The following is a 17,814-nucleotide window of genomic DNA, read 5'->3' on the forward strand; positions in this document are numbered from 1 at the left end:
ATCTCTTGGTCTCCCTCTACGATTTTTACCCTCCACACTGCCCTCCAATACTAAATTGCTGATCCCTTGATGCCTCAGAACATGTCCTACCAACCGATCCCTTCTTCTAGTCAAGTTGGGTCACAAATTTCCCTTCTCCCCAATCCTATTCAATACTTCCTCATTAGTTATGTGATCTACCCATCTAATCTTCAGCATTCTTCTGTAGCACCACATTTCTAAAGCTTCTATTCTCTTCTTGTCCAAACTATTTATCGTCCATGTTTCACTTACATACATGGATACACTCCATACAAATACTTTCAGAAATGACTTCCTTGCTCGATGTTAACAAATTTCTCTTCTTCAGAAATGCTTTCCTTGTCATTGCCAGTCTACATTTTATATCCTCTCTACTTCGACCATCATCAATTATTTTGCTCCCCAAATAGCAAAACTCCTTTACTACTTTAAGTGTCTAATTTCCTAATCTAATTCCCTCAGCATCACCCGACTTAATTCGACTACATGGTTGTGACAAACAGCCCATTTGGTATTATTCGAAAGCAGATTATATAAACATATATACATCAAGTGCATTTTTTTGGCTAGATTCGGGATTTCTTGGTAGGACGGACGCGGCATGTTATCTTGGACGGAGAATCATTGACATACACCGCCGGAAAAAAAGTAGTACACCAGGAACGACGACGTCGGTTTCGACCCGATAGCGGCATATGCCACCTATGGGACAGTAGATGTACTGATGACGCTTTCAACATCAGCCACCAACAGATACCGTAGTAGCATAGCTACCAGAGTTCCACCTGTGTCTACACTTTAATAGTGAATGCCCAGAGTCAGAAAGCTCAGTGTAGTGTAAAAGTGTGAAAAGGAGGCAACAATGCCACGGGGACGCACTCGTGTTTCCTACAGTGAAAGGAGCCAAAAGGGGTCAAATTGTGGCCTTCCGAGTTCCGGGACAGTTCTTTTGGAGAACTGTCACATAAATTGGACGCGCTGCGTCAGTAGTGCAATGATGCCGGTATCAGTGGTCACGTGAACATTCTCACACCCATAGACGATGTTCTGGACATCCACGCAGCACAGACACCCGCAAGGATCATCGTATTGTAGGGGGAGCAGTAGCATATCGTACAACTACCACAGCACAGGTAATAGGGCTTGTGAGCCCAGGCGTGAGGCGTGTCAACACGAACTCTTGCAAACCAGTTATTAGCAGTGGCACTATAGGTACTGTAATATTAGTAATTTTCGCCTCACAAACATTAATATACGCTCAATTGTACACGCCTGATGGCCTAAAATTATCGAACAATTGTAAATTAAAAGAAATGAACCATCGCATAGCAGCGACAGAATCTATTATTCTTTATCTTTGCCATTCTTGGGCGGTGCCTGTAAATCTCTATGTACATGTATCGATTAATGATATAAAAAAGAATTCTGTTGTTTCAAGACAAATGAGGCATTGGGCGCGTCACCTTTTACTGTTTGTATCCCATGAAAGGCGGACGCGGACTTGCTGGGTTCCGCAACGGTATTTTATATTTTATGTGAAAATATTGAGTGAATATGCTAATTGTTTTTTGTCCAATCGGAAAACACGTAGTTTCTTGTAATTGATTACGAACAGACAGCTTCAAGAGGACATTTTGACTGTTATGTATAACGTATTTAACCACAATGGTCATCTATTGTAATTTAATATGAAAAGGTACGTAGCATTAAAAAAAAGTGTGTTAAAGATAAGTGTGCTTATTTTAGTAAGTTAACCTTGATGATTTCTATTTCCTCGTTTACTTGAGTGATAATTATTTTGTGTTAGTTCATCACCAGAAATTACGATCACGCTGATGGGCCGAACGCAGCATTAGGCAGAAGGAACGTTATCGTTTTCCTATTATTTCTGAACCAAATCTTTTTTTAATTGTGTAGTGTTGAATTTCTTTTAAAGTCTATAAATCTTCGAGTCCCTTAGTGTTGTTCCGGGTATGACTACATCGCGACTATAAAGAAGCACAGAAATGATAATGTTTCTTCCGAACGATCTCAAATAAATCAATCTGCTTCTCTTATTCAGGTACTTAACGCTCAACGTATGTTATTATAATAGTGTAATCAACCCCTGATTCTGCTGCCAAGTGGCCCACCAAAAAATTCACATTTTCGACATTTTTCAAAAAAAAATAGCAATTCTTTTTCTTTTCGCCTCCCAAGAGCAACGCTACAGTACGCACACCTCCAGCTCAGCCCGTCTTCCATTCAGGCCACACCATCGACGTACACGGCTCGACGGGTGCTGTCAGAGGATCACTTTGAAGATAGAATGGCGCGCAGTGGTCTTTAGCGACGAGAGCAGATTCTGTCTGCTCGAAAATGATACTCGTTTGCACGTACGATGTAGATCTGGTGAACGTTGTCTTATAGACTGCATTCGTCCGAGGCCCACTGGCCGCACCCCAGACCTTATGGTCAGGGATGTGAAACCTACAACCCTCGTTCACTTCTGATGTTCTTGGAAGGGGTGCTAACCAGAGCTCGGTACATGCAGAATGTTGTTAGACTCGTTCCTTTGACTTTCTTGCAGCACGAAGGTGATGTACTGTTCGAGAAGGATAATGCTCGCCCACACACTGCCTGTGACACTCAACTTGCTCTGTAAGACTTGTAGCAACTTCCCTCATCAGCACAATCTCCGGACTTGTCTCCAGTCGATCACGTGTGTGATATGATGGGACAAGAATTGACTTATGGAGCTCATCAACCAATAACTCTTACAGAACTACGTGAACATGTCGATTAGGCGAGGCATAACGTCTCCCAGGATAGTAATATAAATCTGTACGATCGACTGGATGCCACCGTTATAGCCTGCATTGCCACCTGTGGACGCTACACCGAAGTGCTGATATGGATGTTTCAGCATGGGATGATACCTGACACTCAGAACCGCTTCTGATATTGACCCTTAAATGTAATCGTTTCATGCAATCGGCCGGCCGGAGTGGCCGTGCGGCTCTAGGCGCTACAGTCTGGAACCGAGCGACCGCTACCGCCGCAGGTCCGAATCCTGCCTCGGGCATGGATGTGTGTGATGTCCTTAGGTTAGTTAGGTTTAATTAGTTCTAAGTTCTAGGCGACTGATGGCCTCAGAAGTTAAGTCGCATAGTGCTCAGAGCCAAGCCATTTCATGCAATCCATAAGCACCGTTGCAAGAATAAATCTTGAGTGAATTGGAAACCTCTAAAAGGGTAAAACTTTTTCCGGAAGTGAACACAGAAGCGACTTGAGACATGACCCAAACAAGTCTGTTGGGACCGTTGTTGTTTGCATTGAATACTATTAATAGATCGCTTCTATAAATTATTCGTTCAAGTCTGCATTTTACACTCTACGGCCGGAGTGGCCGAGCGGTTCTAGGCGCTTCAGTTTGGAACCGCGCAACCGCTACGGTCGCAGGTTCGAATCCTGCCTCAGGCATGGATGTGTGTGATGTCCTTAGGTTACTTAGGTTTAAGTAGTTCTGAGTTCTAGGGGACTGATGACCTCAGATGTTAAGTCCCATAGTGCTCAGAGCCATTTGAACCATTTTTACACTCGATAAATTTTCTAAGAGTGTCCTTCTGGTCAGACAACACACGTCCAAGCGGTAGCCAAGTTCGTTCTACATTTTATGTAGCTTCGTATTTTCAATGGCCATCACAGCAAATATGGTGCGTTCTATAAGCTGTTCCAGCGTTCCTGGCACAGGCATTCGTAAATAAAGGCCGCTAATGTACCCCAAAGGAGTGAATGGGAAACCTAAAAACAATGTATTAACTTTTTTGCGGCAGTGTACGTAGAAGCAACTTAAGACATTACCCAAAGACATCTTTTGGGACCGTTGTTGTTTGTATTGATATGGATTGGGCAGTTGGGAAGGATAGGGGCAAGGGAATAATAGAGCCACCGCATCTTTACCACAACGACCAATCCAGCGATGCGGGATTTCGTCGTTTAGGTAACGGCGAACGGCAATGCTCCAATGAGGAGGTGCCCACAACTTCATGAGGATTTTCAACGCCCCACCCTTTCACATTGTGGCGACTAACCGTTCCAGATAAATGGAAGGTTGGTTCGTCACTGAATATGAGCTTGGAGGCGAAATGTTCATTCTGAAGTTCTTTCTGCACTATGATGCAGAACTGATGGCGCCTATCGTAATTATCCGGTTTTCTTTGTTGCATGAGTTGCAGACGGTACGATCTGAAAAATAACCGCCGTCGTATTATCTTCCACACAGTTTGCTGGGATATTCCAAGTTCGTGGCTCGCGCGAACATATGATTTTTTTAGTCTGTGTACGAAACTTTCCCCTTCTCCAGACTCATGTTGCACACATGGTCGCCCGATACTTTTCTGTTTACAGAGACGACTAGTGTCCCAAAATTTGATACCAGCGCATAACGCTTTCTTTACATGACGGTTCTCTTCCGTAATTCCTTCTGAATGCACGCTGCATATTTATAACAGATAAATATCTCGCATATTACAACACAGAGAACCTCTTTCCTTACATTGTCGCCATTTTGTCAAGGCACTGCACTCAACACGCAAACTGGTGGGTACAATGCAAAGTCGGTGAGTTTACCGTTCTATTCGTGCATCAATCATATTTATACATGTAATACTTTGGAAAAAATAGAACTTTGCCAACGAATGAATGATTTATAGTAACGCTAAATAACGAAGTATCCCAATTTCAAGTCGCGGCTTAACTGTAGCCCTATTTGTCAATTGCGTTGAGCCGCGTAGTATTGCAGAAGACAAGAATAGAGAAAGAGTCAGTAAGATGAAGTCATGTTTCATAGAAATGTATCCAGAACGCCCTTAGACTACAAAAATAGCGTTAACTGCACCCTAAAGTTTCTCGCATCTGATGCACCTATCTTCAGTAGAATGTTATGAAACAGCTTTGGATATTAGCGTTGAATATAGGCTGTTAAATTACACTAAATATTTAAAAAATGTTAATCTGTCAAGTTCATAAGTTTAAACACGAGCTACATTCTGACTACTCCATGGATCACTATTTTCATAATTCTTCACTCGTCCTAAAGCAGCCAGTTACGTTTCAGTGCTCACTTTCGTAGTAGTAAGCATGACCTATGCAAGCTCAGCAATTCCCTGGAAGTTCTACACAGGACTGATAAGGAAAACATGTCCTCGAGGAAGTCTGAATTTTTATGTTTTTAATGGGTACCCATTTTTCTGAGAAGGGTCACTCTGTTAGCAGCATTTCATCCAAACTCTCTCCGTTGCATAGGCAACATAAGGCCAATGTTCTTAATGCTCCAGAAGAAGTAGTGATTTATGGTGCCTTAAAGCAATGTCCTAGTCATACTCTCAACACCCAAGTTGAAATCAGACATAAATCGATTAGTTTTGACTAGCTCTATGGATAACCGGCCCGTTTACCTGTTTGCGCGTTGCTTCCTTCTTCGTCTCCGTCCTCCTGACACCCCCCCCCCCCAATACCCTCACTCCTACCCCCCCCCTCCCACCCCGCTCCTCAAATCTTCAGGTTTTTTACTGTTTTGTACTGTACCGGTCTCTCTCCTTTAGTTTTTCAAAGAGTTTTAATATTTTTAATAGTTTCCCACATTATGCCATTTACCTCTTGCATCTTAGTGCTTATGACGTCATATTATAACACTATTTGTTTATGGTTCATCCAAATTTTTATAATTTTTTGCTTTAAAATTTTCGCACATTGATACTATATTTTCCGTATACGTAAAGTGAAATGTACTATACTGGAGATTGAAGTTCTTTGCATTGTATGTGAGTAATGTAAGTAAAATACTACGTAAATTTTTTATTACGTTAAATAATTTTCTGATAAGATTTGTATTTAAAAATATTTGTGTGTATAAACTATTTACGTTGATGTAAATTTGACAGTTGTAAGCAATGGTCACGCTTAGGAGCAATGAGAGAAATAGGTATTACGTAGAAATCAGTGTGCTTTTGTGGTGTCACCGCCAGACACCACACTTGCTAGGTGGTAGCCTTTAAATCGGCCGCGGTCCGTTAGTATACGTCGGACCCGCGTGTCGCCACTGTCAGTGATTGCAGACCGAGCGCCGCCACACGGCAGGTCTAGAGACACTTCCTAGCACTCGCCCCAGTTGTACAGCCGACTTTGCTAGCGATGGTTCACTGACAAATTACGCTCTGATTTGCCGAGACGATAGTTAGCATAGCCTTCAGCTACGTCATTTGCTACGACCTAGCAAGGCGCCATTATCATTTGTTATTTATCTTGGGATGCATGTACAGTCAGACCGATGTTCACCAATTATGGATTAAAGTTAAGTATTCCAGCAGTTACGTACTTTTCTTGATAGTATAATTACTTTACCTGTTCCAGACCTCACGCCAGCCTGCGTGAGCTTAAACGCGTGCCTTTCGGCTTCCTCCAAACCCCGTGAATTGGCTCCTGCCAATTCACAACAGCTTTTGTTCGAAACGTAAGTGGCTCTGGGGAGTGGAAAAAGTGGCAAGAGCGAATTGTCGCGGTACCTAGAGCAAGCGCGGGAAGTAAGTCACACAGTCTGTAGGCAGCAGTGATTGAGGCAACACCCTTGTGGAGCAGGAGAAGCTTTGCCCGAAAATTTGCACAAAATTGCCTCGGATGAAGACTGCAAACGGCTTACGGCATACCTGCGAGTTGTTGGGCTACTGTATGTAAAACTGAACGACGCCAAGAAGAGGAATTGAGCCCATAAAGCAAGATAATTGCAGGCCGTACTGTGAGCAGAACACCCGTCATAATTGTTCGCCTACCTAAGCGTACAGCCACTAAATATGATTTGTATTTTGCTTTTGCTCAGCGTGAACCATTAATTTAAACTGAGTTCTAATCATTCTTGAACTTTAAAGAAATTGGTTCACCCTGTTATTTCATCCTAATTATACACCTATATAGGGTTCCTTCCTGGTGTTTGATTAATCCGAGTATCCTGTTTTACAGAATTACGAAGTACCAAGTTAAAATAAAGAGGACTTAAATTGTTTTTGTGTAAATAATGACAAAGTTTTCTAAACTATTGCAAAGTGTTGTAGTAAAAGTTTGCTTACGTAAAATTCAATCAGAGTAAAGCCAACTTACTAGAAACTGTTAAATGATTATACAGAGTTAATTCAAAGAATAATAGCTTTTGAAAGTAAATTCCAGTAATAAAGAGGTTTTCTTGAAGTGAAATGTTCAGTATAAAAAGTGTGTGCTTTAGTATCTAAGTATTTCAGTACTGAAGTTTGTATATTATGGAAATTGCTTTTCGAAAGGCCCCCCTGGCCAAACTTTTTAACTTCCTTGAAGTTATCTAATGGGCTTTTCCTCTTTTAAAAACGTAATGTATAAGGGTGTAGTCCAACATTGTTTAAGTGGAGTAATATTTATTTGAAGAACGAAATTAAACATTAGCAAGAAAGTAGTCAAAATTCATACTTCTGCCTTTGTAGTACTTCACTGTTTCATTGCCTGGATAGGCTGGCGACCATTAGTACATGTTTTAAACCACTAAATGAATTTGGAACTGAGTTGTCTTAGCTTCAATATAATATTATTCACACGGCATTTCTATCTAACAGCTGGGTAAGATCCGATTTACTTATCCTTTAGACAAAACACATGGTCAAATCCTGTAAAAAGGGTAACGCTATTGCTTAGCTTTTTCTATTAACAGGACTATCCTCCCATAGTGTACTTTATTTGAAAACTAAGCTAAATTTAGTAAGACGGTTATAGGTGGCAACATAGAGACATGGTTTTCTGTTATTTTGCTAAAAGCATACTAAATTACAATAGCAAATGGTAGGGTTATAATATCCCCTGAAATACGTTTGGTGTCATGATATAATTTTATAGGTGTATTTAGCAGTATACGTGTATACTGTCTGCAAAATTTATTGCGAATAGAGTTAGAAGCATAGATATAATAAATTTAAATTTCATGCATAATGCTAAGTTTTTACGCATCTAATTGTTTATGACGTCATATCTTCTGAACTGTGATAGATAGGCGATTCTTACCCCCACAGAGATCGTTGCATGAGAGTAAGGGATATGTGTACTAAGTTTGGTTGAAGTCGGTCCTGTGATTTAGGAGCAGATGTGGAACACAGACCACACACACAAATTAAGTATGCAGTCTCCTCCTTTATACCCTACTGCAACCGTATAAATTTTGCGAGGACTTTAATCGACGGTTACACCAATATCATGTTTTAACTGTAAGTATTGGTCATTCCCACATTTTACATTACTTGCATTTAGCCACGTTTGGCAAGTATCTGGCATTCCTTTTATCCAGGATTGTCACTTCCTGACGTAATTTCTCGGTTTATTGCTACTCAGCTCTTCACCTGATGATGTAATTAACGTTACGAAACCGGTTATGTTTTTCAATTAAAGAAACCATACAGCTGCAGTGATGTTTTTACTCGTCATTTTAACAGATGGCCTGACTCTATTTTCGTAAAAAAAAAGGATAGTTTCATACGGTAGTGTATAAGTGCAGCGGGCAGGTGGTCTTCTGATCCATACTACTGGGTTTGATTTCAGGGTTCTGAGTTTTCTGACACTCTGTATGGTCTGGTTATCCTCTTATCCAGTTTTTATGATCTCAGCTACATAGATACCCCATTAAAAGAGCACAATGGTCGCTTTTGAGCGTTGTACATCATGTAGAACTGGTAGCAAGAAGTCATGTGACCCTCCTCTGCTGACTTAAATCGTGGCAGTAAACTGAAGCGCTGTGGCAGGCAGTTGTATGGAATCAGCGCCGTAAAGTGGATTGGCATTAGGACGTGACAGAATGTCAGAAAGAAACTTTTACGTTTGGACATGCCCAAAATCACACCGTGAATGAGTTACCTGATTTGTTGGTCTACCAGTGTGCTCTGACCTACGTTTCTACAAGGAAAGGTGTAGCACTCGCTGCCGTGTGTCATGGCTTAAAAACAGCAGTCATCAAAATGTCATAACCGTCAAGGACTGGAGACGAACGTCACTCCTTGTCAATGGCAACTGATTTCAAACCCGTCAGGAATTACTGTTGTCAGTCAGTTCAAGTCCGTCTCAGCCAGTTACCGACTGAACATTCCTAAGTGAACTGCATGAAGTGGACATTCGAACTCGAGTACGTCGCGAAAGGCCTCTGCTCATAGCGGCACGTAAAGCTGCTTGACTTCAGTCACTCAAACGACACAGAAAGTGGACAGTAGTTGACTATGGCCGTGTAAATGTGGTACAACGAGTCGTGGTTTAGCTTCTTTTCAAGTGGTACAAGGCATGGAATGTTTTGGCGGCCCGATGGGCTTTTAACCGGCAATTTGTGGAAGTTGTAGTTCAGGCCACAGGTGGTTCTGTTATGTGTTTTTTTTTGGGGGGGGGGGGGGGGGAGAAGAGGGGGGGGAGGATTCGTACCATTACTTGATGACTTGAACACACTCATTCAGGTTATCACGAACATGAAGCAGGGTGCCTATTTCAACATTCTCAGTCATAAAGTGTCGTCCTTTCTTCTACTTGTTCATGATGTGTACACTCAAGTCTTCCAAGATGACAACAGTCATGCTCACAGGGTTGCACGCATGAGCTCCTGGTTGAACCAAACACTCAGGAACAACATCACACTTCGACTGTACCCCTAATTCACCCGATCTTAATCCTACAGAAAATGTCTGTGATTGAAGCAGCGGGTAAAACGTAGCAGTCAACAACCTCTCACGATTTTGCAACTCCGGGGAATCTGATCATAAATGAAATGCTTCAGCTGAATATGACTTACCTGAAGAAACTTTTGGACCCATTTGTTCACCAACTGCTATTGTCGAGACCACAGACGGTGTTGCACGGAATTAGCTTCATCTCTCTCGGGGCTAATAAATGTTTTGTCTGATGCGTTTATGTTTGTTGGTATATTGTTTGTCATTTTCATTATTATTATGATTTAAAGCAAATTGCCGTGCCACTCTATAGCGTATTTCATACATGCACGAACTTTCAACGTGACCCCTTTCAACGTAATTTAATTTTAAACAGTGCTACGAAGTCATGTTGTGATATTCTCTTTACAGACATCATCTATGATTTATTATTTTATTCTACTGACCATAGTTAAATGTGACGTTAATTGAATTAGATTTGTGTTCTCCTTTCTCTTTTTGTTATTAAATTATAAACAACGCAGAAGTGTTACGTATTCACATGTTTGCATACTTGCATGAAGTTTGACTCGTCGTTAATATACGTGTATGGTATTTTATTTATTTATTTATTTACACGTCTAGTTCCACGGGACCTAACTGAGAATCAAATCTCCACGGTAATGAAACGAGTCACTACATGAAATTACAAAAGAAAAGGTAATGGCAAATAAAATAAAATGTTCATGAATCCTGTTCAGACAAAAAGCTCCTCAATATATATTACAATAGTATAATCAATATTATAACACATGGATTTCTTAAATTTTTTCCAGGAACTCCTCGACAGAACAGAAGGAGTGAGCCACGAGGAAATTCTTCGGGTTAGGCTTGTAAGTGTGAGCATGAAAGATAAAATATTTTTAATTCTTGTGATAGCTTATCGAAAAGTGATCCGCCGGAATACTGTACGCCTTTCTGCACAAGAACCCAGGAGCTGCGATACAAATGCAGATTGGATTTCCGCTTATATGCATCTGAGGTAAAGCTGCTAATTCTTGGGTACAAGCTCATACTGTTAACACGAACGACGTTAAAGAAAATATGTACTGAGAAGCCAAGGTTAGAATCTCCAAGTTTCTGAACAGGGCTCGACAAGAGATTTGTGAACTTAACGCCACACACTACTCGAACTGCCCGTTTCTGAGCCAAAAATACCTACCTCAGAATGTAATGCCTTACGTCTAAGTGAATGAAAATAAGCAAAGTAGACTAATTTTCGTGCGGACTATCACTTATTGCTGCTACTCTTCTACTGATAAATATAGAAGCTTTCAGTTTTTGAACAAGATCCTGAAAGTGGGCTTTCCAAGATGGACTACCATGTGTTAGAAACTGTAAAAACTGAATCGTACTGTGTTTTAGTATTAACTTATTTTCTTCACGCTAGGAAATTATGTTTTGGAGTGTACTATTTGCTCGTACGTTGCCTGTATTGCATTCAACATCCTTCACTACCATTTAAAGTCATCCGCAAACAGATTTTTTTAGTGGAGGTATGTTCCGTCTATGCAACTAATTGAAGCCAGTTCTTTATTGCATATGCTTTCGCTTCTTTTATTTGGGAAGCATCTTCAGTGGCCTGTAATACATGTTTCTTTTTATACATACAATAAACGCATTATGTGGTAGGTACAGTATTCTGCTACGTTACATTTTGTCGTGTTTTGCTCTTGATTTTTACGTTAAAATCAACTTTTGATTAGGTTAGAATGAACTTTTGATTCTAACCTAAAACACAAGAGAAAAACAAGGCAAAATGTAACGTAGCAGCATATTGCATCTACTACATAATAGGTTTATTGTATATATAAAAAGTAACATGTATTACAGGCCACTGAAGATGCTTTCCAAATAAAAGAAGCGAAACTCGTATGACAATAAACAAACTGCCTTCAATTAGTTGCATAGACGGAACATTCCTCTACGAATAAATGGCAACTAAGGGAAAGACGGAAAACAGAAAAAATACGAGAATGTTTTGGAATCACCTGTATGTTAGAAGGCATATACGGGGTGGCCCACTTAAATGTTTCAGTGCACTCACCTCTGGAACAACAATAGATAATGAAAAACGACTTTCACGGTTATGAATGTAATGTACAGGCTCATGAAATCAAACACTACGATACATTTTAAGGAGTAAGCAAGTTTCAGTTTCGCATAAACTTATTTTTTTTTTACTGTAAACCCCATATTATTTCTTATTCAATCAACAACACGAAAAATCACAAAAAGAATGGCGATGGTTTCATCGCAATACGTCAATTACATCCCGAGAAATTACAAAGCGAAGCTGACGCTTGAAGTAAACCAAACGCGCTGCTATTCCAAATCCCGAGATGCGAACGTGAACCCCACGTTGCTCGTAATTGCGATGTGACTGGCGTATTATGATGCTACAAGCGCTGTAATTTTTGCTATTTACACTGTTATTAAGCGGACTGCAAACAATACAGATGTCCTTTTACACAGAGTGAAGTGTAAGGAAAGAGTTTACTCGCTCAACACCGCTGTGCACGCTTCCACACTGATCGAATCAGTAGTGTCAGTGCTTTTGGTGTTATTGCGGCACATGCAGTGGTAATACGGGCTTCCAAGTTCTCCATTTTGGTGGAATGTGTTGATACACCACATTTTTCACATGTCCCCAGGCAAAAGAGTCCATTGAGGTGAGGTCCGGTGACCTCTCTGGGAATCTCTGAACACTACCCCGTCCCAACCATCGGTTTGGGAATTGTTGGTTTAGTGCATTTCTTGCCTCCATGATAAACAGTACCCTACCCCTAAAGTCATAGCCTTGGCGCAGAACCCACTGACAGTATTCCACGTGAATCTGAAAGTCATTGCCATGAAGCCCTTGATGTAGCGACACATGGTACAGGTGATTTTTATGTCTGTGAAGAATGCGCAGCAAGCTTGTTCGAGGAATTCCCACCAGTCTCTCCATTTCACGAGAAATGGCATAAGGGTTTATTGCAGCGGTCGCCTGAACAGCTTCTTCTGCTGCTTCATGTGTTACTGTTTTGTTCCGGATCCGCGTTTGTGGAGAAATGCATCCGGCCACATGAAAACTTGTAACAATGTTCACGAAGGTAGGGTGGGTCAGATGATGTCTATTAGGGTAGTGCAGGGCATACAGTTGTGCCGCTCATGTACAATTTTGATAAGATTCTTCGTAAAGTAATAAAAACCATTTCCTAATTTGTGGAAATCATGTCGAATGCCCAGAACTGGTGGATAGATAACTTAATTTCACGTTTACAACACTGGTACCAATTTCAGTGTACACCAGTACCATTTATCTGTACGTATTTCCACACAGATCAAACTGCTTCGTAGTGAGCTATTCCCACACACACCGCCGATGGGGTCCATTCCAGTACATAACTGCAGAGGCGAGATGTTACACCGCGTAGTGTTACGGGTCAGGGTACACTAACAGATAGAATTCCGTAGTGTGCACGTAAATAAATAAAGTACGCAAGAGAGAAACCGTTATGTACATATCAATGTTTGTACCAGAAAATTCTGTTATTATTTTTGGTGCTTATGATAAGGGTCAAAGTAAGCTTATGTGCATCAACGACACCGTAACTGCGAGCAATGTGGGGTTCACGCTTACATCTCGGGATGTGCAATAGTGTCGTATTTGGTTTGTTTTTAAGCGTCAACTTCACTTTCAATTTCTGGATGTAACTGACGTTTTGCGACGCAACGATCGCCATTATTTTTGTGATTTTTTATGTTACTGATTGTGTAAGAAATAATACGAGGTGTCCACTTAAAAAAAAAAAAAAGTTTGTGTTGAAAGTTGCTTACGTTTCAGAATCTCTCATAGTATTTACTTTCATGAGCCCCTGCCTTCATATGCCCTTGAGGCACTCGCTACTTGACCATGCCCTAGTCAGACGTCATTTCATTACTGTGGACAATGATCTTTTGCTGTCTCTTCTTAAAGTATGAAAGGAACCACTTGTTAGTTACTCCTCTTATTTCATAATGGTCCGACTTCTGCAATAATATTTTGTGATCAACACAGCCTTAGTGCAATCAAAGAAGAACCCTAAGTCCGCTGATTTTTGTTTAACACGTTGACTGCCACGTGGCCGTCAGTGGCCACAGCACAGCTTCACGACTGACGCAGTATGCCTGGCCTGGCGGTGGAACATTCATCACTATATGTGAGACACTCATCCAGTGCCTCATAGAGAGAAGAGAATACAGCATTTTCAGTTGTTAAACCGCTTCTAAGCTGAACTATACGTTTGACAGCAAATTATGTGAACTGAAATGATCAATTACCCTTATGTATAGAGCCTTTTCAATATATTTTGAAAACAATGGTGACATAGAATTAGGTCTAAAATTCTCTACATTAGCCCTTTCATCTTTTTTATAAAGTTATTTCACCACTTAGTACATTAACCTTTCAAGAAACTGACTATGCCTAAAGTAAAAACTACAAATGTGGTTCAGTACAGGGCTAACATACGCAGCAGAATGCTTAAGTATCCTGTTCAATACCCCATTACATCTATGAGAATCCTTGGTTTTCAGTAATTTCCCACTCGTTTTTAACAGTCTCCCACACATCACTATCACGGTGGTATATTTCAGACAGACGTCTTGAAGTCATTTTCTGAGAGAATTACGTGATTCTTTGTAGAAACTAAGTTTTTATTTAACTCACCTGCTATATTCAGAAAAAGATTGTTAAATAATGTATATATATCTTACTTAACAGTAACAAATAAATTTTACTACGTATTTACTTTATACCCTTGACTGTGTGCTGTAGGACAGACACTTCCTTTACAACTAACCATATCGTTTTAATTTTATCCTGAGAATTAGTTGTTCTATTTCCATACCATACGCTTTTCGCTTTCTTAATGACATTTTCAAGCACCATACTGTACTATTCGCAATGGACCACTGCAGCTCTATTATGACAATTTCTAGCGTTTTTATGTAATTCCCACTTTGTTCTGCATGATCCCCTTATCCCATTAGTCAAGACACTCAGCCTGTCTGTTAGTGCTAGTACCCTTTCAAAACGTTCTAATGGAAAGCAGTTTTCACAGAGCATGAGAAACTTGTTGATAAAAGCATTACGTTTATCATCTATGTTACCAGTACTGTAAACATCCTGCCAATCTTGTTCTGTATGAGGTTTTAAAAAGTCTATGTTGCACTAGATTAACATTTCTAAACAGTTTGAATTTATATTTATCATGTTTGTCTGCGCAAATACATTTTAGTGTGCATCATAGTCTAAAAAACCATTTACCCTTTTACTAACTGCGTACCACTCTGGTAATGAAGAAAGAACAAAAATGGTGTCTACAATTTTTCTGCTGTTCCCTTGCATTCTGTTTGGAAAGAAAACAGTCTAAATCATATAACATGGATTTTGGAGATCTTCTCAACATTCTTTTTTTTTGTACAATGACCTGTAAAATTAACATTAAAGTCACCAAACAGCCAATTTTTTGTGCTTTCTATAAAGTGAACCAGTAACTCTGCTAGGTTGGCAGAGACATACTGTAATCAGGGTTAGGGAATCATAGAAGACTTTAATTAAAAGTTTAGTTTCACTAAATTAAGCTGCCCATGCACAATATTGAATGACCATTTCCATGAAGGGTGTTTGTCTGTGGATATGGTGATTACAGCTTAATCTCTTACTATTGTTTTTCTCCAATACTGTTTAACATATGTTTGGAGCATATTATTCAGTAATGTTTGATGGTAGTAGGATAAAATGTATTAGATTTGAGGATAATATGGTTTTATTGGCAGAGAGCGAAAGAACTATGACTGCAATGTTAAAATAATTAAATAACACCTATGAGGAATTCGGAATGAGAATTAATAAGAAAGAGACAAAAAGTATGGTGATGACTGCAGTAAAAGTAAGAACAAGTATCAGTTAGAACAAGACGATATAGAACAAGTTAGTGTGTTTAGATAACTCGGAAGCATAATTATGGAAGATATGAGATGCGATAAGGAGGTGAAAACTCATAAAGAAATTGCCAAGAACGCATTTGATAAGAAGAGCAGGCTTCTATGTGGGTGTATGGACAGGAATATGAGGAAGAGATTGGCGAAGAGCTTTACATGTAGTGTGGCATTATACGAAGTTCAGACGTAGACACTGTGGAAAGAGTAAGAAAGAAGACTAGAAGCATTTGAGATGTGAATTTCGAGCAAAAAGTAGGAAGTGAGGAGTTGTGAGGGCAGAGGGAGACATTTTAAAGGTGATCAGGAAGAGGAAACACAACTAGCTTAGACATAGTATGAGAAGACTGTTTACTGATGGTTGCTACAGAAGGAACGGTGAGTGAAAGAAGAAGAAGAGGTGCATACTATGAGGATGGAGACCAATTATGAGAAAACTAAGAGTGTTTCAAATGACGGGACTGCATGGAGAGCTAAATGTGAAGGCCAGCGCTAAGACATAATACTGATGATGATGATGATGATGAAGGTGGTGGTGATTATTGTACTGTGCATTAATAAAGTGTAAAACGATTACCTTGGTCCACAGTAGACTACACTGCTTTGTGAAAATAAAGATCACATATTCAGTGTCTCAATAGCTTCGCAATAGTAGTGTAGTATTCAATGTTATAGTCTATACCCCCTTTTCAGTGTGCCAAGACCACACTGTCCTTTAGTTGCCTTGTGGACAGGTAAGTAAGTACTATTTCGTGGCATTCTGTTACTATTTCGCTGGTGGTCGTTGTACCATCAGATTATCCTATTCCCTAGTAAATATTTTACTAAGTGCGGTAGCGTTCTCGCTTCCCACGCCCGGGTTCCCGGGTTCGATTCCCGGCGGGGTCAGGGATTTTCTCTGCCTCGTGATGGCTGGGTGTTGTGTGCTGTCCTTAGGTTAGTTAGGTTTAAGTAGTTCTAAGTTCTAGGGGACTGATGACCATAGATGTTAAGTCCCATAGTGCTCAGAGCCATTTGAACCATTTTTATTTTACTAAATATTCAAAATATCTCTCTACAAGATATCAACTAAAACTAAACACACTAGTATGCATTCTGTTTTGCAAAACTCCTATTTACAAGAAAATTCATATGGCTATTCTGGCCTATTCTTAATCTTTTGAGGAACCCATGGTTTCCCATGCCTGAGCCATTCACACTCTCTGCACTGACTGGCGTAATTCTCTTTCTTCATGGCATAGTCGTCACATTACGGCATGTGACTCAATGCATAGCGCTCTATGGCCAGATATGTTACATTGCGTCTACACAGGTGGTGTCACTGGGTCCCCTTGTGGGCCCTTTTCAGTCTAAACCTAACATAGTGAAAATAAAACGGCAGGAATCCAAGGATACAAGGATTCACCAAGAGAAAATCCAAATGCAAGCTGCTACTTCCAAGTACTGCTCCTGTCCAAGTCGAATAACCATTGCAGCCTCCATCTGCACCATTCGGATTCTGTCGCCATAAGAAGCGGGCCTCCTTCTCCATCAATAACTCCCACCCATTCCACTTCTAACTACAGAAATGTAGTGGTTCAGGTGTGCAATGACCGTTACTGAGTAGTTCGAGCCATTTTCTTCTATGTCAGGAAGCGTTCGACTCCCACCTGCGACGTCCTGGGTCCATTTGATGGCGAGAGAAACAGCTGAAGGCTGTTGGTGTGGCAGCAAAACAATCAGTGAACATTACAATTCTTATTATTCTGTGCCATCTCGAGCAATAAGTTTGCCTTGATTGCAACCAGAGGGTCACGTTTGGTGGCGTGTCATGCTGTCGTCGTGTGATGGCAGGCGCAAGCACGCTTGATAGCCGTGAGTAGTGGGACAAGGACGGCACCAGCGCGTTTTATTAGTGCGCGTTGCCAACATCAGGGGCAGGTATGCACTCAGGGGCAAACCTACTGCTCTCCTTTAACTGACAGTTCATTATCATGTTGTTCTCCTTTGACTGACAGGTCCTTAACCTATTGTTCTACTAAAAGGATCCTTCTTTTCGATTTTTTTGATTGACCAGTCCTTAACCTATTGTTCCTCCAACCGCTCTTGCTCT

Source organism: Schistocerca nitens, chromosome 4 (assembly GCF_023898315.1).
Source record: "Schistocerca nitens isolate TAMUIC-IGC-003100 chromosome 4, iqSchNite1.1, whole genome shotgun sequence".
NCBI lineage: Eukaryota > Metazoa > Arthropoda > Insecta > Orthoptera > Acrididae > Schistocerca > Schistocerca nitens.